Source organism: Clarias gariepinus, chromosome 3 (genome assembly GCF_024256425.1).
Source record: "Clarias gariepinus isolate MV-2021 ecotype Netherlands chromosome 3, CGAR_prim_01v2, whole genome shotgun sequence".
Taxonomy (NCBI): Eukaryota; Metazoa; Chordata; class Actinopteri; order Siluriformes; family Clariidae; genus Clarias; species Clarias gariepinus.
The window spans coordinates 16,827,560-16,852,971 of record NC_071102.1 but is presented as its reverse complement, the minus strand read 5'-3'; the positions used below and the strand labels follow the sequence as shown (position 1 = coordinate 16,852,971).

Here is a 25,412-nt window from a genome sequence, read left to right as displayed (position 1 = left end):
CATCAAATACCACACAGAGCTTTATCGATAATCTTCCAGAGTTATCAACTTTGATTGGATCGCCATCTGATTCCACAGAACTCGATCAAGCGAATGAATATCTAGAGTCAACACTTCGTCATAGCTTAGATAATGTAGCTCCAGTTAAAAGAAAAATGATTAGAGATAAGAAACTTGCTCCTTGGTATAACGATCACACACGCACTCTAAAACAAACCGCTTGGAAATTAGAACGTAAATGGCGTCAAACTAAATTGTTAGTTTTCCAAATAGCATGAAAGGAGAGCATCCTGAACTATAGAAGAGCTCTCAGTGCTGCTAGGTCAATGTATCTCTCCACTCTTATAGAAAATAACAAAAATAATCCTAGATTTTTATTTAATACCATAGCTAAATTAACTAAAAACAAGACCACTGCAGAAATCTCCACAACAACATCATGCAATAGTGAGGACTTCATGAACTTTTTCAATAACAAAATCATAAATATTAGGCAAAAAATTCAGGTTTTAAAACCAGACAATTTAAGTGATACAGATGATAAATTAATCACATCACATCAGAACCTAGAATACTTTACTCCCCTTGAAGCGAGTGAACTAATTTCACTCATCTCCTCTTCAAAATCGTCAACCTGTGAATTAGATCCTATACCGACACATTTTCTCAAGTAGATAGTTCCAGCAATAACAGAACCCCTGTTAAAAGTAATTAACTGTTCACTCAGCAGTGGGTATGTTCCTAAATCCCTTAAATTAGCAGTTATTAAACCACTAATCAAAAAACCTGACCTTGACCCCTGTCAGCTTTCCAATTACAGGCCGATATCAAACCTCCCGTTTATCTCTAAAATTCTGGAAAAGGTAGTATCACAACAGCTATGTTCATATCTACATAGAAATATGTGCCTTTCCCACATTCATGAGCTTTGTGCAGGACTGTCCCAAATTTTTATTCTTGGCAGGTTTTGATCACACAACATCACTTGAGCTTATGTGCTCGAATCATCTCTGAACTGACTACGCACTAGTTATTAAATATTAAAATGTAGTTACAACCTACCTAGTTCTCATCATGCCAACTCCAGCGTAACTGTAAGTCAGTAACTTTCTAAGAACTGTTGAACCATGCTATGAATTGCAAAGAGCTGCTGTGATTTCCCACCTGTAAGCAGTAACCTGGATACCTGTGATTACAGAAGCTATGAATCTGCCATGCACTATTGCAGTATCGTACTGTTTAGTAGTTTACTGCATTGGGTTGAATTTAACATTTTAGCTGATTTGCTCCTCATCCTGTGAGAGTTTTTTTTTTAGTTTTCCAGTAGTGACAGCTCAAAACTGCCCAGATTAACACAAAACAGGTTCCATTATTATTTTTTTTAATTATTATTATTATTATTATTATTAAGAAGCACAAACTACTACAACCCATTTTTGTAAAATGTAAGAAATACTACAATGTTTTAGGTAGTGAATACATTTCAAAATTCCACAACGGAAGATATTAATTTTTTTTTTTTTTTTTTTGGGGCCGACTAGGATTTCTGCCAAACTGCAATGTGTTCTACTGATCTCTCACTAACTTCCTGACAATCTCCCTATGATTTTGTACAGTGTCAAGATTGTAGATTCAGTTCTGGACCAATTTCAGGAATGTGGGAAAGTCCCTTTAAGGACGAGCTAAATGTGAAAATAAAAAATCACACAGAGGCTGCTTGACATATATTAAAGGATATAATAATAATAATAATAATAATAATAATAATAATTAATGAAAAAAAGAATAAGATGGTAAGAAGTATATATATATAAGCAAATTTAAGCAAAACAAAAGAAAAAACCCAGGATTAGTGTGCATTAGTGGCACTGCAAGGCATCACATATGCTGCCACACACATTCTTAGTCCTCTGTCTTTAACCTTAATAAAATTGAGTGCCTGAGCCAGTTACATATAAATATAATGGAACACATGGCTATCCATCATGCTTTAGATTTTTTTTTTCTGAGCTCACTGTGCTGGTTGTAATGCACACACCGGGTATACTCTCCTCTCCTTTACTAATTTTAACACCCGCCCTCTCCATAAGGATTAAAATATATGTCTGCCCCTCCTGTACATATGAGATTCTCAAACTACTTGCAGACAGAAACCCTTATAACAGGAAAGAAACAATATAAGGGACATTATTTAAACAAAGACATTAATAGAGTGTTTGGGGTCTCTTGGTTAGGAGATGTAGAGCTTGTTATTCCTGTATGCTCAACTCATAGAATAATTTTTTTATAAAATTGACATTAGATTAAAGTTCATTATTCTTAGTCTCTCTAGTCTGCTTTTGGGTTACTGAGGCTTAAAAAGAGTAGATAAATAAGCTTAAAACAAGAATAACTCAATAATTACTCAATAAAATCAACCTAATAATGCTCAGCTGTGACAAAAATTAAATAAAATACTCCTGCCCTGTAAATAAAACTCGACTCTAAATTAATCTCTAATTCAACATCTCTTCTCTATCAATCAACATCCCCCTCTCACAGTCGCTTTCCTCCTTTACTCACTCTGCTTTGAAGGAGCAGCATAGAGGGACTCACTCACTCTTTCCCCATCCCCCTGCTTTAGTCTGCCAGTCTAGGTTTAAGGTAGAATAGTACAATTTAATAAGAATGATTTGCATTAAAATCTTGTGGTAACTCATACTTTTACAAAATCCTTTCCACAGACCCATGCTTGTCATATATTCTCCACCTCAACATATCCATAATGCATAAGCATTCTGGTGATTTACGATTAATAATCATTAATGTTAACCTATGCATTCTGAGACGGAAAAAGAATTGATTAGTTCATCTCTCAAATCATTTGAGTCATTATCATAGACTAAAGACCCATGTAAATAGTAAATTAATGTTTGCGTAAGAAGTGGATGTTAAGGAAGTAACATGTAACATTTTAGTTACATTTTGCTAAAACTATTGTCATGGGCAAAATGACTTGAAAAAATTTCTATAATTTTGTTAAATGTGATTCAAAGATCTGAGTCGTTCAAATTATCTGGGCCCGGTTTCTCGATAACGCACACTATTCGCGAGCTAAAAAGACTCTTAAGATATATCTTACGTAAAGTGATTACTTTTCTAAGTGTATTTCTCGAACTGTCCCTTAGGAGTCTTCTTAATTCGCTGCCTCTTACGTCCGACGTTATAAGGTGCTGTCTATAGTGAAGGTACTGAATTAGCTGACATCGATTGCTCAGGAATCGATTTTTGACTCCTTTTGCATGACAGCGTTAAGAAAGACGGCACATTCTATGCAAATTAAACATTGCACTAAATTCTTCTAATAACATGGGTTAACTTATAGCACGCCATAATAGACAAATATATAAATTAATATTATATATAAAATATATAAATAAAAACAAAATTCTTTAACAGGCCTACAGTATATTCCATAATTAATTCGACTTGATAACATGCCAAATTGTGCTCATACACCGCTGATTTATAAAAACTGCTGCTCAGTGGCAGCGACTAGCGTCTTGAGCTGAAACTACGCTAAGAATGAGTTAAGGTTGGTCTAGACGAAACTTACGAACGTGTGACTCACCTAAGATATACTTAGCATACGAACGTTTCAGGAAATGCGCCATAACGTTAAGAGAGAGGTTAAGGTACAACTTAAGAACTACTTAGCGATAGGAAGCTTTCGAGAAACCGGGCCCTAAACTTCCCATCACTATAATGCATATACAAAAATGAGACTTAAGGATATTTTCATGACCTTTGATGCAGCTGACATGCTTCCATTTGCATGAAACATATTAATTCGTTAATAAGCTACCAGTCAAGTATAAAATGTCAGATGTTTTGTTTGGGACATTGTCAATAATGACTAAGTCCCCTAAAAATAAACAAGTTCCATTCTGGGAGTTGGTTCGTAAGTCCAATTTGTTTTTAAGTCCAACAAACATTGTCTAGGTACTAACACAAGATACTAACACAATTAGCTCTACACAATATATTACAGTACAGTGTTGTTTAGAATTGTGCTGATGGTTGAACGATTCATGAACGAGCAACGTTTGCCATCTTATTACCTTACTCCTTTCTTTTAATTATATTCACTTTTGTCAGATCTTTATTGCTTGGCAGTACCGCTGCTTTTACACTTGCTTGTGCTAAATGTAACTAAAATGTTTAATGTTACTTCCTTAACATCTACTACTTACACAGACTGGGCTTGTACTGCACTTGCAGAGGGAGCATACTGCATTTTACGCAGCAGTTTCTGTAATCCGTACCCACAAATTCATAATTTCATGTGCACGCTTTCGCAATCCGTTTCCACAGGTTTGTACACAGACTCCTTTTTGAAGAACAGGAAGCTTCCCAGTATGTGTTATTGAATCTTATTGTATATTGTTCTATTGTGGATTATTAAGTGTAATACATAAAGCTGTCTTAACTGCATGCTTACAGTGATTCTGTAGCTATCAATTGTAGCAGGTAAGGTAGAATACTACGATTTAATAAAAATAATTCGCATTAAAATCTTGTGATAATTTGTAACAATCAGCACATTATTATTATTATTATTATTATTATTATTATTATTATTATCGTGTAATAGTGAGGGCTTCATTAACTTTTTTAATAATAACATTGTAAATATTAGGCGTAAAATTGAGGCTTTGAAACCAAACAATGTAAGTTATGCAGATGTTAAACTAGTCATGTCAGATCGGAAACTACAATACTTTACTCCCCTTGATGAATTAATTTTACTCATCTCTTCTGCAAATTCATCAACCTGTATTTTAGATCCTGTACTGACACATTTTCTTAAACAGATAGTACCAGCAATAACAGAACCCTTGTTGAGAATAATACATTTTTCACTCAGCATTGGGTATATTCCAAAATCTTTTAAATTAGCAGTTATTAAACCGATTATTAAGAAACCTGACCTTGACCCCTGTCAGCTGTCCAATTACAGGCCAATATCAAACCTCCCCTTCAAACCTCCCCTATCTCTAAGATTCTGGAAAAAATAGTAGTGGAGCAGCTATGCTCATATCTACATAGAAATGGCATACATAAACTGTATCAGTCAGGATTTAGGCCTCATCACAGCACAGAGACAGCACTTGTTAAAGTAGTAAATGACCTCCTAGTGGCCTCTGATCAGGGTTGTGTCACTATACTTGTGTTACTCGACCTCAGTGCAGCTTTTGACACTATTGATCATGGTATTCTCCTTCACAGATTAGAAAATGTAGTAGAAATTAAGGGAACGGCCCTCTTATGGCTCAGATCCTATTTGACTGATCGTTATCAGTTTGTAGATTTAGATGGTGACCATTTCTCATGTTCTCAAGTTGAGTTTGGTGTTCCACAGTTGCTTCCTCTAGGCAACATAATTCGTAAACATGGTCTTAGTTTTCATTGTTATGCTGATGACACACAAGTATACGTTTCAGCAAAACCAGATGAGAAAAACCAGCTTTCTAAAGTTGAGCAATGTGTGCAGGACATAAGAGATTGGATGTTAATTAATTTCCTTCTGCTTAATCCTGATAAGACAGAAGTTCTAGTCATAGGACCACAAGCAGCTAGAAGTAAGCTTTCTGATCACACCGTAACTTTAGATGGCCTTTCTGTTTCATCAAGTGCAACAGTAAAAGACCTCGGTGTGATTATAGATTCAAGCCTTTAATTTGAAGCACATGTAGATAATATTACCAGGATAGCATTCTTTCACCTCAGAAATATTGCCAAGATAAGAAATATATTGTCACTAAACGATGCAGAAAAACTAGTTCATGCCTTTATCATGTCTAGGTTGGATTATTGTAACGCCTTACTGTCTGGTTGTTCAACAAGGTGCTTAAACAAGCTTCAATTAGTCCAGAATGCAGCAGCAAGAGTCCTCACTCGAACCAGAAGATATGAGCACATCACCCCTATCTTATCTACATTGCATTGGCTTCCTGTGAAATTTCGCATCGATTTTAAAATACTACTCTTGACGTATAAAGCATCAAATGGTCTTGCGCCGCAGTATCTGAGTGAACTGCTAGTGTCTTACAATCCGCCACGCCTACTTCGATCAAAGGATGCAGGCTGCTTGTCAGTACCGCGTATTATTAAAACTATAGCTGGGGGCAAAGCTTTTTCTTACAAAGCCCCAAAATTATGGAATAGTCTTCCAAATAGTGTTCAGGACTCAAACACAGTCTCAGTGTTTAAGTCCAGGCTAAAAACCTATTTATTTAGCCAAGCATTTTTATAAATAGATTAGCCTTAGGTAAAGGAGCAGATCTGGGGGACTCATGGACGTAGAGTATTAGGTGAACTGGTATGTTTGGATGCTGTCTTCCTCACTCTCATTGATCACTCAGGTTTGCTGACGGTGAGGTGATTGGTTGCTTTTACATCTCAGGAAGCCCTCATGTTTGTGTTTCCTTCTAGCTCTCCCTTTTTAGTTATGCTGTCATAGTTAGTCCTGCCGGAGTCTCTGCTTGCACTCTGCACTAAATATACATTCACTTTTTACATTGTTCGACTGTGACCATACCTAACTTTTATTTCTCCATCTCTTTGCTCTCTCCTTTTCTGCTCTCTCCTCTCTCTCTCCTTTTTCCTCTACCTATCTCTCTGTCGAGCTATACATGTCTCTCCTGAGCTGCCAGTGATCCAGACCTCCTCTGCCCGCTGGACCTCTCTAACTCATCCTGGAGTCCTGCTTCTGGTTGGAGATCTCATCACATGGATGCCCCCGTGTGGTCTGCCTGGAATGCGTGTGGTGACTGGGGTTGGTTCCACTTTTCCATGAAGGTGGTCCTGTCCTCGGCTGATGCAGACAGCTGTTCTCTGAGGACCTGTGACTTCAGTCGCTCAATAGTTCAGGACTGGAATTTTTCACAGTCTACCTGAGCCTCCAGGAACAAACTGGACTTTAATCTTACACATCTCCTCTTATACTGAACTTCCAGTCTTCCAATCCCTGCTATCTGTTTTCACCCAGATGAGGATGGGTTCCCTGTTGAGTCTGGTTCCTCTCAAGGTTTCTTCCTATTACCATCTCAGGGAGTTTTTCCTTGCCACTGTCGCCGTCGTCCTAGGCTTGCTCATCAGGGACAATCATATAATTTTGATTCATACACATTCACATTTCATACAAACTTAATTCTTTTGATTGTGTAAAGCTGCTTTGTGATGATGTAAATCGTTAAAAGCGCTATACAAATAAAATTGAATTGAATTGAATTAACAATCTTATCTGAATAAAAGTATGTGTGGTAAAGCAGGGAAAACACAAAAATGGGCAGGACAGGGAATCACTGCTCGAAACGCTACGATGTGTGTTAAATGAGGAATGAGGTGTGTAAGCAGATGCTTTTGGGGTATTATCAACGAACATACAACATCATACGGCCTTAACAAATCCATGAAATTTCAGGAAGAGAATGCATACTCACAGCTAATCGTGTGTGTGTGTGTGTGTGTGTGTGTGTGTGTGTGTGTGTGTGTGTGTGTGTGTGCATGTGTGTGAGCATGCCACTGCAGCGGGGTGGGGTGCAGCCACGTCGTGCAGCAGCACTGCGGAACCCATGGTGTGAATAGAAACCTTCCCTCCATGTACTTGTGAGAAAAACAGGGTATGAAAGAGTGCATGTAATAAGACGGGAAAACATAGACACAAATGTATGCGGATGTGTGCACGAAGAAACTGAAGAGATGAAGACTGATGGCTGTATTTATTTTGATACGTGTGCACAGGAAAAAGACAGAGACCCCTTTTCGTCACCATCTGAGCTGCCCATTATCACAGTTTATAACGCCAGCCCTACATTACCGGAGCAGCAACTGTGTATGTGTTTGTGTGTGTGTGTGTGTGTGTGTGTGTGTATGAAAGAAAGAGAGAGACACTTCACATCAGGCTTGTTGGCTAATGGTACAAGAAAGCCATCGCCCATGTTATTTTTAACTCTCAGTTTCCATGGAAACCAGCACATATGCTGAGAGCAGTGTGCCCTGCTGTGTGTGTGTGTGTGTGTGTGTGTGTGTGTGTGTGTGTACAGTATGCTTCAGTTCATCCTCCTTTATTTAGGGTTGTTGTGACTCACAGTATGACGTGTCTGTTGCGGTGTATGTGCGTGTGTGTGTATGTGTGTGTATAAGTGAGTGTAATAGGCTGGAAATAACAAATGTATTACTTTGACATCTAACTTCAGAAATAAGTCCAGAAACCCCATGGGAAAGATGATAATGATGAGAAACATCTCACACCAACTTAGAATACGACCTGTTTTTATGACTATATATATATATATATATATATATAAAGTATATTTCCACGTATTCCACTTTAGAATCAGAGAGAATTCCGCTATGAATCCTACATACTGTATAGAGCGTAGGATTCATAGCGGAATTCTCGCTGATTCTAAAGTGGAATACGTGGAAATATTAACTAAATTGTTAATGGTTTATTGTCCTCACCTTTTGGCTACATAGTACCACTAAGAATGTAAAACTAATTCTTCCCTTCTTAATTATACTGTTGGTTGCCAACTCTCTTGTAAGTAATCTCTTACTGTAGGTTTAACCAGTCACAGAAGGACTGTGTTGGAAGAGCCGAATAACAGGTTAAATAAACAAACAATAATAATAAATGGTGTTTGTGTCACTGTAGTATAAAAGCAATATATATGATAATATTATTAATATATACACTACCATTCAAAAGTTTACTACTTTCTAACTCCATGATCGTTCCTGATTTTTATTTCTTTCTACATTGTAAAGAAATGCTGAAGGCGTCCAAAAAATGCATTAATCTCCTTTGAACAGTTAATGGTGAGATGTTTCTGCTACTTCTGCTCTGTAAAGACTTCATATTGCCTCTAATCTGAGGTGCTGTTAATTGGTCATTTTTCAGGCTGATAACTCTAAATGAACTTCTCGTCTGCGGCAGAGGTAGGTTTTGGTCTCACCCTCCTGGGATGGCCTTTATGAAAGCCAGTTTCATTATGGTGCTTGACGGATTTTGCAAATGCACTTGACAATACTGTTCTTGCAATGACTATTACAGAAAGGCTTAAAGGCTGTGTCTTAAAATAACAACTAACTGTTGTTTTTCTTGTTGTTACATAATTACCTAATCCCATATGTGTTATTTTATAGTTTTGAAATTCCCAGTATTGTTGTAGAATGTGGAAAAAAAATCACTAAACAAAAACAAAGAAATTTGCAAGTGACCCCAAACTTTTGAACGGTAGTGTATATAAATAGAATATACATAATACTATATTTATTTTAAGTGTGTATAAACTTTGGTCGAGTTCTCTTCTACATATCTTCCACATAAGGCTTTTCCAAATGATGGATGAGCTTCATGTGGTCTTTAAAGAAGCCTCCTTTTTGGCTCTTGAAGAAAATTTCTACCTTTCGCCTATTACTTCAAGCTGTTATATTTAGCATGCGCTTAGCATGTTAACTTATCATTTAGTTAGCAGTCAGTTAACTAAATTAGATGTCAGACAAATCATAAAATGTTTTAAAATGAAAAAGCAAGTTTACTAACATGAAGCATCTATAATATTTAAAAGTACTTGGCATTTTTATGAATATAAGGAATTCCTTCCATGTTTTGTTACAGTAGCATAAATTAGGTCTAGCTAGCATTAAACTTGTTAACATGAATACGGTGTAGCTAGCGCAAGTTTTGTTGGCATGAGTGGGGATTAACCATGAGCTTTGTTAACAAAAAGGGGTTTAGTTAGCATTAGCTACTTAAGCATGAATGGAAAAATTTCTAACTTGAAATCTGTTAGCATGAATGGTGGATTAGCTAGCATAGTGTTATAAGCAAAAGGGTTCAGTTACCATTACTGGTCATATACTATATAGTGGTATCTCGGCCTCACAAATTTTTGCCTAAAGAACAAAAATTTTGCAAGAAATTTGCCTCGGCATCTGAAACATTTTCGGCATCCGATCAAACGAACAGAGCACCAACTATGCTGCGAGTACGTCTGGGAGCCGTTCAAAACTTGTTAGCATCCAAGAAAAGCCAAGCGAAGCAAGTTTACATATTTTTTTGTAAGGTTTTTTTTTCTCATGTTGTGCAGAAAAGACATTGTTTGTAAAGACATTGCACTATGGGTCCCAAGGACGGTAGCAAGAATAAAAGGGAGCCACTTTCAGTTTAATTTTAAAAGCAGTCGGTGCCATGAGGAATCATAAATTAAGGTTAAGTGAAGGTTAATGTCTAATTCTTTTATATTTTACTTTATTTACATGTCAAATGTTTTGATTGTTTTTTTATGCAAAAACATGATTATAGTGTTAGAAATTGGTAATATTTTTGGGTGGCTGGAACAGGTTATCTGCATATCTGCATATTTCCCGGGAAAAATATATTTCCCAATACAAAATTTCGCCATAAGAGCTCGTCTCTGGAACAGATTAAATTCGTATGCCCACTGTTTATGTGTAATACACATTTAAATTGAGTATTTAAGGGATTGCACATTTAACAGACAGCTCTTCATCCCCTCTTGCAATGTAATGTTAAACTGATTAAAGATTAGGGTCTGATAATGCTCTCGACCGGAACAGAGACTCAGAGACTGCAGAGTCTCATTTTAATTTCTTAAAAGAAAAAGGTGGTGCTGATCAAAATGTTCGGTGTTCCAAATTCATTCATTCAGACATGCACGCATACTGTACACACATGCGCACACATGAACACAAACACACTCTCTCTTGCTCTCATTCAGTAAACCCTAATGGCTAATGCAGCAGAGAGAGTGTGAAGGCGTAGCCAATAGAATGGCTGCATCACTCTCTCTCTCTCTTTATGTGTGTGTGTGTGTTTGTCGTTGATGATGTTAGGCAGTTTTACGCCAGCAGCCGGAGCCCTGCTGCTGAAATGAGGTCATGAGCGAAGAGGAAACACCTATTACTATTGACAAAAAGGAGGAGCAAACACAAAGATACAACGTACACTTGGTAGCAAACACAAAGATACAACGTACACCCTGGATGCATCTTGACGTCGACTGCTAGGCTGAGGATGATGTTGCTACGGGCAAGAATTTCTTAGTGGGGCAGGATTTTTCATCCACCGCTAATCAGGACACAAGAAATCATAGTCACATATATTTTAAGATAGACAACATGTTTGTTAGTGCAATATTTCTTTTATACAACAGTCCTTTAAACAAGAAAGTGACAATATGATATTGTCAAACATTATATTATTTTTTTTGGCAAAAAGAGCCAATATGGGAATGATGTTGCAAAAAAAGTAGAACTCTCCAAATGAGCACATTACTATAGTCACTCTACACTGCACTATCCTGAGCCCTGTACATGTTTATTTAAAAAAAAAAAAAAACAGCATCCCTGCTGATCTTTTGATCTACTGTACACTGTAGTCACTATGTAATGCACTAACCACCCCATGAACTGAAAAGAAGAAAAACTGATACTCTCGCAAAACGATAGTATTTGCAGAAGATCCAATCAGTTTCTATTTCCTCAAAAGCTGACGATATTATTTCATTTTAAAACACATTTTAACATTTAACCTGAATAATATAAAAATGATGAAATGATTCTGAATCCAAAACTGACTCAGCGATTCAATCAATTGAACTGACCAACAAAAGACTAATTAATTGGACACATCTCTATTAGCTAGCTCACACTGCCTTATACATTTCTCTTGAAGGCGATTAAAGTACAATTCCAATTACAAAAAAGTATGGAATTTGGCAATAAAACCAAAAATCTGTAAAGTTTCTTGCCAACAATTCATTATTGGACGATGTGCCATGTGAATTTAATTGTTTGTTTACAATATGCACTCATTTCGAATCTGTCGGTGGCAACGTCCTCCAAAAAAGTTGGGAAAGGACCAATTTAAGCCTAATAAAAATGTGACAAGTGGACGTCATATGGTGATGGGGATATAAGTGCTGTTAAACAACTATGATATATTATACAAGAAGTTTTAAAGAAAGGCCAAGTCCTGCTAGAGCAAGGGTCGGCAAGTTCGGTCCTAGAGAGCCGCAATCATGCAGAGTTCTGCTCCAGGGCTCCAGGGCTCCAGTCTGCAGGACTGCGAAACCTGCCTACTCCCGTTCTAGAGCAAGGATGGCGCGAGGCTCGCCGATTTGCCCAAAAGACGCAACAGCAAATTACCCAAAACTTTCAGAATAGTTTTCATTCCCCAGTGTTAGTACATAATGTCATCAGGAACATCAAGAAAACCCGTCAAATCTCAGTCCGTAAAAGGCAGGTCATTTTTGTTTTTATAGGTAATTTCCATACTGTCCCAAATTTTTTTGGGAATTGTGGTTGTAAAAATAACATCCCTTCTTCTTTGCCATCTTCATCTGGCCAGCTTAAATTTGTTTTTAATTAAAACATACGTTCTTGAAAAGTAGGCTTTGCCTTGTTTTTCTTTACTGCTTTTAAATTAATGGACAGACTTAAACTGTTGTACAAATATATATAAATAACTATTCTCCCATACAACAATGGTTAGTGATTGGGCACAAAAAAACTATTAAATATATAAGACATTAAGATTGCTTATTCTATTATTGCCAAAACAATTTTTTTGTCCTGTCAAGCTTATTTGGTGATGGTTATTTATGATAGACTCGAGAAATGTACTTCCTAAACCACACAGATTAACAATGGAATGGAATTCTGCACATGGCACACCGAGGGCCATCAGCCAATACAAACACTGTGTGTATGTGTGTGTGTGTGTGTGTGTGTTTTCCCCCATCCCTATCTCCCACTGCAATGTATCCTGACCTATATATTCTCTCTGTCTGTTATGCTTGGGTACTTCACTGCATCTCGTGAGCCTTAAACGTGTGCTAATCTCATCTGTAGTGCTCATTCAATCTTTAAAACATGAAACTAATTCATTCCATCATTCATTCAAACTTTGTATTATTATCATCATTATTATTATTTTTACAATCTATAATTTCTCTAATATGCTGATGAACACCTAACATTTAGATTAATGTTGATTCTAATCATTTAATACAACATCACTTAGTTATGAGGCTCTGACAGAAGGAGGCTGACTAAATCTGAATCACTTATGCCAAACTTAACAAAATATACACGGCCCCTGCCTTTTTTTGCTTTTCGTCTCACGAATCCTCCTTCGCAGTCGTTTAGTCATCAGATCCTTCTGGTCAACCTGTTTCTCTTCTTTATCAACAAATATCAGGCTTGGAAAACTGCATGCCGAGGTAAATAACTCTAAATTATTGAGTGAGAAGTAAGGAACATACAGTGCTCCCCAAAAGTATTCGTATGCCTTGTGCTTTTTCACATTTTGTCACGATGTGATGTTCAAAATAAAACCTAACCCTGCTGTAAACTTCTTCATAACTTTATCTCTGACCTGTCTGGTGTGTTGCTTGGGCTTCATGATGCTGTTTGTTCACTAATGTTCTCTAATGTTGTATTTATACTGAGAATAAATTACGCACTATTTATGGGTGGACTCTATTTACTAATTAGGTGACTTTTAATAGGAATTAGTTCCACTGGATTTTGTTTAGGGGTATTAGAGTGCAGCGGGCCGAATACAAATGCACGCCGCACTTCAGATGTTTATTTCTAAAGAAAAATTTAAAAACGATTTAACATTTTGCTCCCACTTCACAATTATGTGCCACTTTGTGTTGGTCTTGCAGGTCTGTTTAAATTTTAAAGCTTCGGAACATCTACCATACACGGTACACAATGTAAGTCAATTTACATTCACACTATTCACTTTAAATCTGTTCACTTGTTTTTTGGAATCATTTGTGATTTTGTTTAATGTTTTATATTACAGTAAGATAAGTTAAGTCACTTAGGTTATACTGCATATTAACGTCATTTTAATCACTATCAGTTATGGTTAATGTGTCATTATGAAACAAATGACTAAATGACATTACCAAGATTAAGTTATGTTACAGAAGTTTCTTTTTTATAGAAGTCACTGTTTTTTTTTCTTTTCTTTAAATTAATTTCTTAATTACTGACCATCAAAAAGCATCAAAAGTCCCTTCAATATGCTACACAAACATCTCTTTATATTATAGAATGAATCAACACCTTATGATTTAAAAATGTAATCATTACATTGTCAGTTTAATGGTTAATTGTTACATTTACGAACTTTCCTAAATAGACGAAAAAAGTTTATTCTTAACAGACATGGTGCTACAGTAAGTAAATTTACGGCTTTTTTATGATGCCAAGATAAACCTGTTTAAGTCTCCAGCTTGAACAATTTCCTACAGACTACTTGCATGATGTCTCTCAAAACGGGTGTGTTTTTGACAAGATAAATCATTAAGTGCCAGAATGTTCAAGACATTGTAAAAAAAAAAAAAATCAATCCCCAAAAACCTTAACAAAACAACTCACAGCAGTTTTTTTGTTGCAAGAATTCTGTTTAATCATCAGTGTGATAAACGGTTCCTTCTGAAAATTTTGGATGGTTTTCCACTCACGACAATCTGCCAGCCCGCCCTGCTGTTTGCCCTGATTTTCTTTTTTACTATCTAGTAAAAGATGTTTGATTGAAACAGGCCAACACTTTTCATTTTTACAACTTAAACAATTCATTTAAAATGTTGACGATAATCCAGGAACTAGCATTTTTGTTTATAATAATAATAATAATAATAATAAATAATAATAATAATAATTAAAAATAAATGTTGCAAATATTTTTATTAATACTATTGTTATTATTTTTTATAATAATAATAATAATAATAATAACAGGAATAATAAAACATATTTGCAACATTTATTTTTATATTCATTTTAATTTCAAGTCACAAGTAAGCTTGTAAGATAATGTAAAGTTAAATCCCGATGATGCCACAGCCATCTATGCCTGGAAATGCAAAGGCACAAAACTGGCTGTTCTCTGACTAATAGTTAGATCAACCGTAATCCCTGCACATTTGAGTGTTTCCCAAATCTCAACTTACTTAAATTGAATAATTCAGTGAATTAAGAGCCCTTTCTTAATTAAAGTGGGTGTGATAGGTCAGGGAAAACATGTCCTCCAGGACCAGGGTTTGAATCCACTTGGCAGGTGTGACAATAGTCAATCATGAGCATCTGTGAGCTCAAACAAGCATAAGTGTGTCAAGCTACAGCTTTAATTTGCTTCAAATGCCTTATAGGAAGTACATTACAGGTTTCGCCCTCCATGCCTATTATTTGCCCTGGGATCAGAGGGGAACTGATGTTTAGGTAAAAATTGGTCATGACTAAATATCATGGTCAAAAATTGGTACCAAGCATTTTCACTCTGATTCCCAAAACACTTTATGATTTCCTCCTTGACCAAACATGAGGATGAATAGCCTGTACACCAGTCCAGTCCAGACTCCACTTGGATCCGTGACGTAACTTACACGCACCTCTACATCTGCACCAAACACACACACAGTCTGCCGTAGGCAACAAACCACAGCTCAGAGCCTAGCTAAGGTTTTTCTGGGGTACCACATCAGTCGTGTGTTATTGGATAACTGATGAGGGTGAACTGCACTCAAAACAAACGAACCACCCGGCCTAGAACAATTTTTCATAATCGTCTCAAAGAGCAGGCAGATGAATGGCCGGGTACGTCCGGAGTGTGGAATATTACTGTTGTAAACGGTTAATAAAATTTATTTCAAGCTGATACAGTTGTGCAAATTCTTCACCAAAAAGTAAAGCTTGTGCATGACGTAGTGAAAAACAAACTGTTCCAATATTCCAGAATTTTACATTTAAAACATTAGATGAATGCAGATGCAACACAAGTCCTACACAACCTGGTTCTTTAATAGTTACTGTAGCTAGTTCCCTGTTTTTTCCATTTATAAAACCTGTGGAATTCTCAAATCTGATTGGTCAAGAAAGTTTTGATTTATTTTCTGACAGTAATCATTCAAATTACACTGAGAAAACAACTTCTTAAAATATTCTTGAATCTAGTCGAACCTTTTGATAATTTCTTTAAATACAGTATGTAACAACAAACCAAATAAGAGATTGTTAATCTTATTTCTAGTCAAATGTTACTAAAATTGTAAGCGAAAAATGTCTTGTTCTATTGGCAGAATTTTTTTTTGTTTCAAGAAATAAACAACCTGCAACTTGCAACATCATCTGTTGATAGAACTATATATTTTTGCTTACAATTTTAGTAATTTTTGACTAGAAATAAGCTTAATCTATAGAAATAGATTTCATTAAGCATTTCACTGCATATCGTACTATGTATGACTGTGTATGTGACAAATAAAATTTGAATTTAAAATAAAAAAAAAATAATTGTTTGTACATTGGTCAAAACACTATTTCAGTGATATCTTTATGTTTTATACATTGGAGGACAAGTAACCAGTTTCATTCCCTGTATATCTGTCCAGAGAGATTTTGTCACAGCGCCACACAAAACTGGCTGGACAGATTTTAATGAAATTTTGCCAGTCCTTCTGTATTTGCCTGAATTAAACCTGAGCCAAAAATAAAATCAAAACATTAGGTAAAAGGAAATTTACGAGCAGTTATTTGCCAGATTATACCACAAATGCGTATGTGTCAAACTGTGGGTGAGTCTTAAATTGACCGCTGGACAGAATGTAATAAAACTTTGACATTAGTATACATATCTACTGCTGAAATAACAGCTTGTGCATAACAGGGGGTGTATTTGGCCGACGACAATATAAGAAGTACAACTTAGCGTAAAACAAGGTGTAAGACACTCAACCTTACAGAACAAATTGTTTTTCTTTGTAGAGCAGAGAGTTCTGCCGTACAGAAATACAGACAGACATGTACATGGGCTATCATTTTTTCGCAACGTGCAGGTTTGTATCACTGCTCTCATTGATATCTTTAATAACATCTATAGTAACAGTTTAAACAGGGACTTGAATTGAGGACACTTCCTAAAGCTTATAAAGAATGTAGGTTTATTAAACAATGTTGGAAGGAGTCTCCAGTGCCAGAACTTTGTAACAGAAATCAGAAATAAAGTTGTCAATTTGACATTTTCAGAAATAGGGAAAGTCTATAGACAGAAAAGCTTGTTTATGGTTTAGTAACAAGAACCCTTTTTAATCAATATAAGAAGAACTTATTTCTTTGATGTAGATATGTAAATGTAACTAGAGACAAAAGTATAATGTCATTTATTTTTAAATAAAATTGGTAATCACTGGCAATAGACTACAATTAAAATATACCGAGATACTACGCTATGTACAGATGATAATAAATTTGTCGACCACAGGAAGGAGAATGGTCTTTTTCTGTTCTCAGCGGTTTGTCCTTTTGTTTTGCTTTACAGAGCAAATCCAAAACCACAGCCATAAATACTGTGGGAAAAAGTGCTAGATCTACATTGTGGTTAGCTTAAGTGGAGTGCATGACATGTGACACTGAGGAAATCTGTCTGCTAGTTTCGTGTTCTTTTCTGTTTAGGTTATGAATAAACGTTGAAGGTTGTGGTCTTTTTAAAAACACAATATTTATCACAAGCCCGATGAAAGATACTGGGAAGGTAATGTGTTGAAGACTCAGTCTTAAGTCTCGAATAAAGGTTTTACATATTTAACATATATCCTTGTTACTTTTACATTTTGAAACAGGATGTACCTATTTCATTTGTAATTTTTTTTTACTACATGAACATCAGTTTTGTTATTTGAAAGCCATGGGGGAATTTGAACTTATTCATAATAGTGGAATATACATCACAGTAAAATGATTTCTGCGCATATTCCAGTAAAGAAGCTGGAGTCAGAGTGCAGGTTCTGCTAGGATGCAGTGCATCTGGAGCAGATAGGGTTAAGCGATGGACAAGGGATGTGAACCCTCAACCTTCCATTTAGAAACCCAATAACCCACATCCTTAAGCATCTTAATCACCGATCTTAAACATAGCTGAAAACAAGGGAAGGGTTAGTTTGATCATTAGTACTTGGCAGAGTTTAAGTGATCAGGAAGTTTAAGTACATACAGTACAGTATTTCTGCTGTCCCTTTTTTGAACCCAGTAAATGTATGTCTGCTTCTTATTTATTTATAATTTTTACGACTAATGACTATTGGTCTGAGACATTAACATTTACAGAATGTTTTTCTGGAGGCCAGACTGCCGAGCTCTTCAGTTATGCAAAACAGTTCTACTATATCAGCACTGACTGTTTATGTGAAGCACATGTTTTGCCTAAAAAGTTCTAAAAGGTCATTACGAAAACATACATACAGTACAGTTTCATACATACAAATCATGATATGCATTAGAAAAAAAATGGTATAACTGAACTATTGTGTGTGTTTAATACAACAGTTTCTGTTAAAGGTGCTCCTGGTTTCATATTTTAAGCCAAAAGGTATATTCCTGAAAAGTAGCTGATGGTGCTACACTAACTATAACTACAGTAGTTATAGTAGTTGCTGCAACGCCACTCGACCAATCAAATTAGTTAAAACTTTTTTTTAAATTATTTTGATTGTGTAAAGCTGCTTTGGGACAATGTCAATTGTTAAAAGCGCTATACAAATAAATTGAGTATTAACCCCCTATTTCCTTTCTCTCCCGTTATTCAACAATTTGTCATTATACCAAAAAAAAAAAAAAAAATCCAGAAGGTTTGTTCATGACAGGTGAAGTTAGATGACATTTACCTGGTACATGTCAGTAGAGACTCCCTGCAGTATGTTTATGTCGGGGTTCCAAGTTTAAGTATAATTTCTTACTACAGAAACATAATGTATAATGTAGAGTGCATTAATGTTAAAACATGAATTTCATTTCATATACGTTCAAGTCAAACCGGGACTTTGGATTGCGCAAAATAAGAGAACACAATTATGAGTGTTGAAACTCCCTTTATTTCTCTATATAATCCCCTGCTACACTAATGCACTTATCCCAGTGCACTAGTGCTTGGACACCATCAAGGTAAAAAGTTCTCTCACTATGATGGAGCCGTGATCTCGAAGCTTCCGCAAGTTATCCATCTACCTTCAAGCTGTTACATTCGCTGAGTGTTCACAAGATTGACTATCGTGGGCTTTAAGCCACCTCAGTCAGGATCGCCTTTGACTTACGGTCTTCTTTAAAACGTTTGCACTGTTGAAATGTTTTACTCTGGCTAGGAGAAAATCAGCGTACTACAGTATGCTTGAAGCTTCGTAAATGTCAATGAGTTTTACGCATTCATTTAACTGGAAATTTTATCAAAAGGCCCAGTTTGAGTTGAATGCACCTCATATATACTGTACAGCATACACTGTAGAAAAGTCATCATTAAGAGGATCTTTCAAAAAACTAATAATTACAGATGTGTGATTCTTTTATAAAAGTAATATAGACAAATAATTGGTATTATTTCCTAAGCAACTGATTCTGACATAAGGAGACTTTACAGTATGTGTGCGAGATTTCTTATTTAAAAAGTTTAGAATGTGATCAGAGGTTAGGAGGAGGAGTCTGAGGGTGTTTTGGAGCCCTGAAGAGATTCTGACATATTTTATTCAGCACAACAATAATATATGAGCAGCATGTATGTTCAAGTTTGTATATTGGAGTTATGCGTGATTTTTGAAAACAACAAAAAAAAAATAAGTCACTGAAATAAGACCACAAAACACATTCACGACATTTGTGTACAAGACTTTTGTGACCTGGATCTTGTAGTGTAGAGGTTTTACTTCAAAATGATGTGACAATCATCTTGCTCACTTATTTACAGAAAACAATACATTAATTTAAATGTTCTAAGACACTTTTTGTTTAGAAAGGCCGTATGCGAGGAGGCGTGAACGATCATGAATAATGCTGTAATTCACACCAGAGAAGACAAAGACAAAATTAGATATATATTTACCTCTTTTAGTCAGGTATGGGACAGAGGAAAGTGCTACAAGAAAATAATTAGAGGACAAACATATTTCTTTGTTTGTGGTTTATTTAGAATAACTTACATTTACATTTAGGCATTTGGCAGACGCTCTTATCCAGAGCGACTTGCATTTTTAACCTAAGATTCACTTGCAAAAATTACAGGAACAGGTCAAAATAAATAAAAAGTGCAAACAGCATTCAGGGTAAAATGGTGCAAACCAAAAACAGTGCAGAACTGCCACAGGAACAGTACAAAATAAAAACTGAAGACGGACATTCAGGCTAAAGCAGTGCAAGATAAAAAAAAAGTGCAAAAACATACATGTAGGGTAAAACTGCAACAGGAAAAGTGCAAAATAAAAACTAATAAACAAAAACAGACATTTTAAGGCAAATGGTGCAAACAGGAACAGTACAACATAAAATGGGTGTATGGTTCATTTAGTCACACATCCCTGTGCCACTCTTGAAAGCAGTTCCTGTTCAACTGAAGACACAGGGAAACATTGCATGCCTGGCATTTCCAAGGTGTTTTTTGCCGCTTGCAATGCACTGCTTTGCAATGAGCACATAACCTGCAACCAGCAGTGGCAACATCTCTGGCATCCAAGGTCAACTCAGCTCCTGAAACTGGTACATGGTCACTACTTGTGCATTTTGGTGCTACTTCATGTGTGACACCACAAAGCTCTTTGATGAGTTGTTCCATGAACTCTTTATGGGACAGGTTACCATATACAGTGGTGTGAAAAAAATTTGCCCCCTTCCTGATTTCTTATTCTTTTGCATGTTTGTCACACAAAATTTTTCTGATCATCAAACACATTTAACTATTAGTCAAAGATAACATAATTGAACACAAAATGCAGTTTTTAAATGATGGTTTTTATTATTTAGGGAGAAAAAAATCCAAACCTACATGGCCCTGTGTGAAAAAGTGATTGCCCTCCTTGTAAAAAAATAACTTAACTGTGGTTTATCACACCTGAGTTAAATTTCTATAGTCACCCTCAGACCTGATTACTGCCACACCTGTTTCAATCAAGAAATCACTTAAATAGGAGCTACCTGACACAGAGAATAAGACCAAAAGCACCTCAAAAGCTAGACATCATGCCAAGATCCAAAGAAATTCAGGAACAAATAAGAACAAAAGTAATTGAGATCTATCAGTCTGGTAAAGGTTATAAAGGCATTTCTAAAGCTTTGGGACTCCAGCGAACCTCAGTGAGAGCCATTATCCACAAATGGCAAAAACATAGAACAGTGGTGAACCTTCCCAGGAGTGGCCGGCCAACCAAAATTACCCCAAGAGCGCAGAGACAACTCATCAGAGAGGCCACAAAAGACCCCAGGACAACATCTAAAGAACTGCAGGCCTCACTTGCCTCAATTAAGGTCAGTGTTCACGACTCCACCATAAGAAAGACTGGGCAAAAACGGCCTGCATGGCAGATTTCCAAGGCGCAAACCACTTTTAAGCAAAAATAACATTAAGGCTAGTCTGAATTTTGCTAAAAAACATCTCAAAGATTGTCAAGACTTTTGGGAAAATATCTTGTGGACCGACGAGACAAAAGTTGAACTTTTTGGAAGGTGCGTGTCCCGTTACATCTGGCATAAAAGTAACACAGCATTTCAGAAAAAGAACATCATACTAACAGTAAAATATGGTGGTGGTAGTGTGATGGTCTGGGGTTGTTTTGCTGCTTCAGGACCTGGAAGGCTTGCTGTGATAGATGGAACCATGAATTCTATTGTCTGGCCATCTGTTCGACCACTCCTAGTCAGAGTCCTGCCCTGAATCCTATTGAGATGTTGTGGCATGACCTTAAAAAGGCGGTTCATGTTAGAAAACCCTCAAGTAAAGGTGAATTACAACAATCCTGCAAAGATGAGTCGGCCAAAATTCCTCCAGAGCGCTGTAAAAGACTCGTTGCAAGTTATCGCAAACGCTTGATTGCAGTTATTGCTGCTAAGGGTGGCCCAACCAGTTATTAGGTTCAGGGGGCAACTACTTTTTCACACAGGGCCATGTAGGTTTAAATTTTTTTCCCCCTAAATAATAAAAACCATTATTTAAAAACTGCATTTTGTGTTTACTTGTGTTATCTTTGACTAATAGTTAAATGTGTTTGATGATCAGAAACATTTTGTGTGACAAACATGCAAAAGAATAAGAAATCACGAGGGGGGCAAATAGTTTTTCACACCACTGTAGTTCTTTATGTACAAAAGAACAGCCTGAGCATTGGTGTTGTGGCACAGAGTCGAAACAGCGCTCGTTGAAAAAAAAAACAAAAAAAAACAGCTTGAATAGACTCATGGGAGAATGTAAGACAGCAGACGGCAGTTGTGGTCCAGGTTCCTGTGCGGGCAGGAATCGCAGAGTCTGTGGAACCGTGTCATCATCAGTCTGTGTCTTCCATAACGTTGCTTGCATCTTGTTCGCCTTTGCTTTTTTGGGGACAGGTGCCTGATCATTTTCACTATTAAAAATAATAATAATAATAATCATGAGCATGCTGATAACAATAAAATAAACTAATGTACATTATCATCATTTAAATATATACACATATGTGCACTTACTCAGTATTATTCTCAATTGCACTCAAAACTGAACGGCGCTTGCGTGTCCTGCTGTGAGGTGCTGGTGAAGGCAAGGGTGATGCAGACACTTTCCTAAAAACAAATAAATAAAAAATGTTAGGCTATACTGTTCAGAGTAAATGAATGTGCAATTAACATATACATAATTAATATATATATAATTAATATTTACAGAGAGACCCAAAAAAATTTATCCACACTTCAACATGAAAAATATACACCTCACTTCTGTATGTTACATGACAGCATCAATGGTGGTGATACAACTGACATTTTTAGTGTAAAGATAATACCACACACTGCTGCCATATCTAAATTTTTTTTTTTTTTTTAAAGGGCACAGATAATTGTGAAAGTGTGTAGAAACATTTTTTGCCCCTCTGTGTCTGTTGATGGACAATAGACTAGAAAAATATCTGTTGATGGACAATAGACCATGTAGTGCATCTCAAACATTTACACCTGATCATTAGCAAACACCATCCACTAGACATGCTTTACACACATTCCAAACATTTACACCTAAGCAGTTATTTGTAAATAACTGCTAAACAAAAGGCATTATTAACATTTACACCACATAAATCCATAAACATCTCTTAGCTACATAGATTCAAGATTCAAGATTCAAATAACTTTATTAATCCCAGAGGAAAATTGCTTACTGCAGTGTTTTAGCCAACTGGAGCTTGTTTATGCTAAATAACATTACCGATAGCAGTGCTATAAGCTAACCTATATATTAGCAACCATAATCTAAACCTATCCAAAAGCTATCCAAAACGAGGTGAACATTTATAAACATCTGTAAACTCCATAAGACATTAGCTTAGCCACCGGGAAATAATATGTTTGCTACATAAGGCAGCATGTTAGCAGTGTTATCTACATGCTACACTAAAAATACTATACAAATGGCATTGAAAGCCAATGTATCACATAAGATGACAAAACCTAGCTGAAGTAAGAAAAATATTTACCAATATTAGTTTAATATTATCAGAATAAGAGTTATATAAGACTTAATAACTTACCCAGTGTCATAGCAGCTTGCTTCAATGTCCTCTACTGGATCTATTCTCTCCTCAAAATGCTCCCGTTCGTCGTCGGAGTCACACAGTCTTCTTCTGAGAAACAAGGTAAACTCCTTCTGTGTAGCATGCCATCTTTCAGACGTGCAGAAAACGCACTGAATCCGAGTGTTTTCAAGCCTGTCTGTGTGTGTATGTTTTCAAGCCGTTGTCCGGGTGGCGTGACCTCGTATATAGAGTACCCTGTGACTGTTTTCCGTGTGAATGGCGTGTGGGCGTGTCCTGCCGAGGGTCATTAGCAGATAATGCAGTGCGACAGAAATTCAGTGCCTCTCCTTGGTTTCATACGGATTACATAAACTGAGAATTTTAGTTCGTGCATCATTTAGTGCATCATTTAAAAGTAGACCCTTTAAGCTTTCTATAGATATATTTCTTATGTCTGTCTGCGCAGTATTCGCGGAGTTTTAGTTCATTTTAGTGACGTGTTTTAAAAAGATTTTTGCGGAGACTGAGACGGTTGAAAGCGCACCCTGTTTATTTTCTTTATTTTACAAAAGCACATTGTTTTGTGGATATTGTGAGTATACATGAATCTTTACAGATTCAAATGATGTACTATTCTAACGTGTATGATCAAACATGACGTAGCATTTTAAACTCTTTTCACGGTTACCAGAAAAAAATGCACGTGTGTCCGCCGGCTGGTCCGCCGACTCCTAACGGTTAATGAAAGGGCAAAAGGTTAGCTCGACAACCAACAGGTAGGCCGTTTTTTGACTGATTGCGTCTAACTAGCTTATTAGTGACGCTTATTATAACGCTCATTCTGTGCAAAACCGAAGACCAGACGCTACTTGTAAGCCCCTTTCATTATGTGCGTGTGTATGTTTGTGTGATGAAGTGCGGTCTCTCAAGCCGGCCAACTGCAGCCTGACATTTCTGCCCTCCTCCTACCTTTACTTTTTTTCAGTATTTGCAAAGATGTGAGACAGGTTTGCCTTGTGTGTGGTCACTTCCTCACGAGTCCCAAAAAAGCAAACCAGTTTCACAAAGGGGGCCAACCACAGCGCAACTGAATAGCACCCTCTGTGCTCCGAAAAACAGAGAAGCCAGGTGTCAGAGACTTGAGACTAAGAGGGAAAAATGAATGATAAAGAGGGAGGAAAAAAAAGACTCACATAATCAACATTACAAAAGCTAACGTTGCAGAGAAAAGCATGACTGCTGAATAGTAAACACTGAAATGTTCGATATAACTCCTGCCACCTCAGACACAGAGATAACACATTAGCATGCAATAAGGCGTGAATGATTCGCTTCAGACGAGGATCAATCCTGCACTTTATACGCTAAGGACATAATCTGACCGAAACCCGTCTAATCTGGAGATTAGTGAGTTTAGATAATCCTGTGCTAACAGGGTTAGAATCAGGGCTGATTGCAAAACTTAATAAGTTCTAGTATAGCATCGCAAACATGCGCAGCTGATTTGTCCAAACTGTGAAGCTGCGAATGAACACTGCTGAACCAGACCGTGCCATATGACAGTCATCCAATGAAAAGTCCAAGACATCATATCTTTATACAATACAAATTCCCACATGCCACATGCTATAGTAAAAAACAAAACAGATTAGTTTTTTTCTCAATTATTAGTGCAAACTAAATTTTTAAAGAAATGAGTAAAAAACCAATTCTGATTGGTTGCCTATATCTGATTTTTTTAATCAGTCTGTTTCCACGCTCTTTCAACTATGACTCATATCCGATACACGTGTTTACACTTGCCATGCC

The 25,412-nt window shown here is 36.5% G+C and overlaps 1 protein-coding gene and 1 long non-coding RNA gene across 2 annotated transcripts in view; both read right to left on the bottom strand.

The window, feature by feature from the left end:
* nhsb (Nance-Horan syndrome b (congenital cataracts and dental anomalies)) overlaps positions 1-25,412 on the bottom strand; it is an 84,960-nt gene that overhangs the window by 32,016 nt on the left and 27,532 nt on the right. The window lies entirely within an intron of this gene.
* Positions 22,121-23,831, bottom strand: LOC128519507 (uncharacterized). The gene is made up of 3 exons (XR_008357857.1): positions 23,619-23,831; positions 22,564-22,656; positions 22,121-22,460 (listed from the first exon to the last, which is right to left on the bottom strand). It is a non-coding gene; the product is annotated as an uncharacterized LOC128519507 (long non-coding RNA).